Raw genomic sequence first — 6,021 nt, forward strand, 5'->3', positions numbered from 1 at the left:
AAAGAGAGATCTCTGACTCCCCAAAAGCCGGACACATCTGACTGCAGGTGCGGCTGCATCCACTCTGCACACTCTACTCCAGAATAATGGCTGCCTTTGCTCCTTGCACTGTATCAGACAGCAGTGGATCAGACTCCCTGAGGGACTGTGGGTGACAGTGACCTGTTCCAAGAGGTGGAAGGGAGTGATTCTTCCTTGTATTGCCTTTTCCTTACTTGCTGGCCAGAAATATTCTTGGAGTATTTCTTAGAGCTTTATCCAGATTCAGGAGATTCCACATAATAAAACACTTGGACCATGTGTGCAGCATAAGTTGAAGCCATAGGAGAACTTTGTGAAAACTATAAATATTATGCCTCAAATTTGCAAGCTGTTAAGAGGCAAATCCTAAGAAATATATATCACTTCCCAAACAGACAAACATGGGAAACTTACCTGTCAGGGTGATCAGAAAGTAATTGGACAGGGTCTTACAAATATTTCCACAAAGGAAAATTCTAGAGTCAGATACTCTAAGAGATGAACACTAGCTTATACGAAAACTCATGCCTCTTCTGAATTAGGCCAAATTTGAGAAAATACAAGAGCAGAAAATGATCCTTCATTTGTTACATGAACCTCAATTGCAAAATCAGACAAAGACAGAGCAAAGTGGGAGAAGGATGCTCCCATCTGCCTTTGAACTTAGGTGTAGACATCTGAAAGAAAATACTGCAAACCCAAACTGGAAATAATAAGTGAAGTAAGGCATTATGAGCATCAGCAGCTTTAATTAAAAACTCAAGTTGGGTTTAAAAAACTGTTTATGTCATTTCCCAAGTGAAAGGTGAAAGATTTATGCGATCTGAAGAGAAACCAGAGTTTGTCATTTCCCAAATTAAAAGATTACAGGATAAATAATGAGCACCTCAATAGATACTTTAAAAAGTATACATAGAAGTCAGTACCTACTGGTGATAAAAGTACTTGGAAAGAGCAGAGTAAGAGGCAGTGCACAACTTCATATACGATGTAGAAAAACCCACACTAATCCTCATGCTCCTCAAGGGAATGGGTGGAAATACGTTTTCACACTTACCGTGTTCACGCAGGCCTAAGTTCCCATAGGAGAACAACAGCTTGATAAAGGGGAGTTCATAAAAGAGCCTCAGGAGACAGTACAAACAGACAATAAGGCAAAGGAAAATCCTCAAAGCCCAGGCTTACAGAAGCACTAGAAGCAGAGCATACTCTGACCTCATGCTCTATGTCAATGGAGAAAAGACAACCCAGATTGACAATGTGGACAGCCTGACTCAGAGGAAGTGAGCATCCTGGGGGAGTATGGAAGAGAGTCATCCCAGCAGTGACAGAGAAGGCTATGGAGCCAGGAGGGGAGCAATAGGCTGCACCCTAGGAGGCAATGGTCACTTCCCAGAGGGAAGCACCAAGGACACACACGAAACCCTGCCTGCAGTCCCCCAGAGAAAGGACAGCCTTGGCCTGGGGAAACAGGGGCCTCCGGAGAGTGAAGTTGTGGAAATCAGCTGCAGATATGCATCCTCTGGCAACCACAGAGAACCAAAGAGTCAGAAGACACAGCACCAAAGGGTTTAAAGGATGTACTTTCTTGTAGTGGATACAGACGAGGTGTTGGTGTAAAGAAACCACCTCAGCAACCTAAAGAAAGTTCCTCCTGCTCCTAAAGAAGCATGTCTTGCAGATCAGGAAATAGCTACTCCAACACATCATCGAGGGAACACGGTTCTCAAGGGTTGGCTCCAATGTGGAGATAGGAATGTTGAAAACTGAAATTCTTTGGGAGGCAGCAATACCTTTTAAATGCTTCAGAGGACATCCCATTGTGGCTCAGTGGCTTAATAATCAGCCTTGTCTCTGTGAAGCTGATGGTTCAATCCCCTGCCTGATGCAGTGGGTTAAGGATCCAGAGTTGCTCTGGCTCCGACTTTATCAGTGGGATAAAACTGGGAACTTCCATATGCCCCTGAGGAGCCTGAAGAAAGGAAATTTTAAACAGCTACCAAGAAGAAGAAAAGGTCCCACCATTCCTTTAGAATGAATACAGAATAATGCCCAAGTAAGTGAAGACATGAAATAACACCAAAAATACAAAATCTATATGTTCAGAATGGACATGGTCAAAGAAGTGGAGCATGTAGAGAATGGCAGCAACACAAACGCAAAAAAAAAAAAAAACTAAAGTGAAAATGCCACCCTGAAAGTGTCGACAAAATGAGGAGGTGCCCAAGGAGAATAGAAATGACTGAGGGAAGAGGATGCAAGAATGGTTGGGAGGAAGAGAGCCAAGGTCACTCACATCCAGGAGGTAAGGTGAGATCAGGTGCCATGAAGAATAATGCAGACGGCAGGTGCCATGAAGAATAATGCAGACGGCAGCGCAGCATTCCTAGAAAGTCTCATGGAACAGACAGGACCTCTCCTTCGGCTGTACTTCTATACACTCTCCTTGACATTTAAAGCATTAGATTATAAAGATAAAATATTCCCGAAATATACTACACTAAATGTTCAAGAAAAGTCAGTTGGATTTGACAGCAGCATACAAAGCACATGTGCATGCTTTTATGTTATTTTTTTCTTTCTACTCATTACGATTTTCCCTTAGAAACTAGCACGCTGTGTGTTGGGAAGTAGAGAAAAAAATGAAAATGTTCTTTAAGAATTTACACAAAGAAGGTGGTCACAATTTGATGTATAAATGCTATTTGGAATTAGAGCTATGAAGTCTGAGTCTGAAACATAAAATCAACAAAATTCATGGACATGTGTGTTCATGGACTTTTCAATTGGTATAAATTCTGTTTTAAACTAGATCTGCTTTTCAACGACTGAATTAGAGGTTCTTTATTTTATTGGACCCAGAGGAACATTAAACTAAAATCTCTAGGATACGCTTTAACTGTCTAGAAAGTTTAAATATCTGTATTTTCACACAGACGTTGTAAATGAGAGGTACACATTTTGTATATCTTAATTTACACCTCACCACATTATTAAGTTTTTGCTATGCAATGCAAGTTACATGGAGCAAAAATAAAGAGTTTAATAAATGAACTAAGACTCTATGATCTGTTACATATTCCTTTTGAAATGTTTTTTTATGGCCGCAGCTACAGCAGTTGGAAATTCCTGGGCCAGGGATGGAACATGTTCCCCAAAGCGACCCAAGGCACGGCCATCAGATACTTAACCCCCTAGCCAACAGCCAGAAATCCAACCTGTTTCTTAACAAATTAAAAATTAGTTCCTATTCAAAAATGAGTGTTTTGGAGTTCCTGTCATGGCACAGTGGAAACGAATCCAACTAGGAACCCGGCCTCGCTCAGTGGGTGAAGCACCTGGCATTGCTGTGGCTCTGGGGTAGGCCAGCAGCGGTAGGTCCCATTTGACCCCTAGCCCGGGAACTTCCCTATGCCTCAGGTGTGGCCCTAAAAAGGAAAAATCACAAAAATAAAATACAAATGAGTGTTTCATGGCTATAGGTCCGTGTCAACATGCCAGTTCTCTAGTGTGACTGAAGTCACTTCAGAGCTGTGTCTGGACCTCAGGGAGAAAGACAGCCACCTCCTAGTGGCTGAAAGAGGAACAATGGTGCAGCCCTTGGACCTGCCACTAGAGAGAGGAGGCATGTGAGATGAGGCTTCAGGCTCTTTCATCTAAGAAGAAAAGAGAGAACACACTCCAAGATACGCAGATTTGATGACTATAGGGCTCTAATAGAAAATCACTCTGTCTGGGAGTTCCCATCGTGGCTCAGTGGTTAATGAATCGACTAGGAACCATGAGGTTTCCATCCCTGGCCTTGCTCAGTGGGTGAAGGATCCCACATTGCTGTGGCTGTAGTGTAGGCTGGTGGCTACAACTCCGATTAGACCTCTAACCTGGGAACCTCCACATGCCATGGCAGCAGCCCTAGAAAAGGAAAAAAGACAAAAGCAAACAAACAAACAAACAAACAAAACTAGGTCTGGACCTCAGGGTCGAAGGTCTTACAGTCAAGCTTTTCCCACGTGGGCAGCTCCCCAGATTTCTACTAAGAAGAGCAGCTCTGGGGGCTCATATGTGTCATCACGGTGACGGGGATCCTCATGAGGTCCAGTGAGTCCAGAGGGTTTATTAACGTAGCTGAAGAAAAATGTTTTCCAGAAGAGAACATTTTGATCACATCGATTGATGATTTAAATGTTTGATAAATTTTAAGTAGCATTCATTGCTATTTTTAATTTTAAAATGACTTACTCAACTAGGACTAGAAAGACTCAGTACATTCAAAAGGATGACTGTGAGCACAAGCAGGGGAGCAATGAGAGATCTTCCTGAGACTGTAAGGGAGTAAAGAGAAGTGACAGCTGCTCCCATGAATGTCAAGATAACGGGTGAAAATGATGAGAATGGTGAGACCGTGATATCTCTTGGTTCAAATGTGAGTGCCTCCACCCACCTGCTCTTCCCCCTCTGCTGCCCCACCAGGGGATTTGCATGCTGTCCCCTGGGGAGGACCTGCCCAGGCCAGCCTGACATAAAAGGGCAGCTCTAGTCTGGCTTGGACTGATCAGGGCTCATCCGGACACAGCTGACCATGAGGTTCCCTGCTCAGCTCCTGGGCTCCTCCTGCTCTGGGTCCCAGGTGAGGATGGAGGGGAGATGAGAAGGGGAAGGGGGTGCTGTGGGGGCAGGGCTGCTTTTTGTGGCATGTGCAAACATGTATGTGCACATCTCTCACCCTCTGCCAAGGGCAGATGTTTAGCAAAGAGAGAATGAGGATAAAACAGACAAAATAAGTACCCATCCTCTGGTGAAAGTGTGGGCAAGTGGACACATGACCTCTAGAGATCTTTGATGCTGTAAGTCTGGGGTTTTCTCAAGGTGAATATTTTGGGAGAACTCTCAATCAAAAATAATCTAGCATGAAGTAAATAACAAGTAGAGAATTTGAAAATACTCATGATACTGGTCTCAAAATGCTCTTCTTTTCTCTCATTATTTCAGGATCCAGTGGGGCCATCGTGCTGACCCAGACTCCACTCTCCCTGTCAGTCAGCCCTGGAGAGCCGGCCTCCATCTCCTGCAGGTCCAGTCAGAGCCTTGAGGAATATGGAAAAATTTGTTGAGTTGGTACCAGCAGAAACCAGGCCAGTCGCCAAGGCTCCTGATCTATCAGGCTACCACCAGGGCCTCTGGGGTCCCAGAGAGGTTCAGTGGCAGTGGGTCAGGCACAGATTTCACCCTGAAAATCAGCAGGGTGGAGGCTGAGGATGCAGGCGTTTATTACTGCCAGCAATATAAAGAATTTCCTCCCACAGTGATACAGCCCTTGACACAAACCCCTCTCCTGGGGCCCAGCTGCACACATGGGTGTGTGTTGTCTGGGGAGCAGAGGGGCAGAAGCTCTGAGTCTGTGTAAGAGGAAGAGGTGGGGGAACCAGGGGCAGAGGGTGCAGCTGAGGCCTGTGGACCAGCAGAGCCTCAGCTCCTCCTCAGACACCACATGTCAAGGCCCCGTCAGCTTCATGGCCTTGGCGTGATGCCCCCTTAGAAACAGGCCAGTGAGAGAAGTTGGCCTCCGGGACAACCACAGCTCAGCTGAGTTCCCTTTTTACACCTCAGGTTTTCGGCCTGGACCGAGTGAGAACTTTATCAGATGCAGCTTTGGAAGTGATAAAGAATAGCTGACTGTCAGGTGAAAACAAAAGATAAACAACAAAAACTGGACTTTTAATTATAGAATTTTAGGCTCTATTATTATATTTTCCATTAAACTCTAAAGCAATGAGAATACAGTGTCTCCAATTTACCCTTTTATTTTATTTTTATTTTTTTGTCTGTTGCAACATTGGCTTTCCAAACCCTCTAACACAATCCCGTGAAATGGATATTCTTGTCTGTTTTCAACTTAAGTAATGTTTTGGAGATTATACCTTGGGTCATCAATTGTCCTAAAAGCCAAACAATCAGACAATAAACAAACGTAGTGTTTCACATGACATGCTCATGTCATGA

General features: G+C 44.2%; 1 pseudogene; it reads left to right on the forward strand.

Moving 5' to 3' along the window:
• The first annotated feature begins 4,585 nt into the window (after positions 1 to 4,585).
• Positions 4,586 to 5,425, forward strand: LOC110258099 (annotated as a pseudogene).
• The last annotated feature ends 596 nt before the right edge of the window (positions 5,426 to 6,021 follow it).

This window comes from Sus scrofa, unplaced genomic scaffold (genome assembly GCF_000003025.6).
Source record: "Sus scrofa isolate TJ Tabasco breed Duroc unplaced genomic scaffold, Sscrofa11.1 Contig1224, whole genome shotgun sequence".
Classification (NCBI taxonomy): domain Eukaryota; kingdom Metazoa; phylum Chordata; class Mammalia; order Artiodactyla; family Suidae; genus Sus; species Sus scrofa.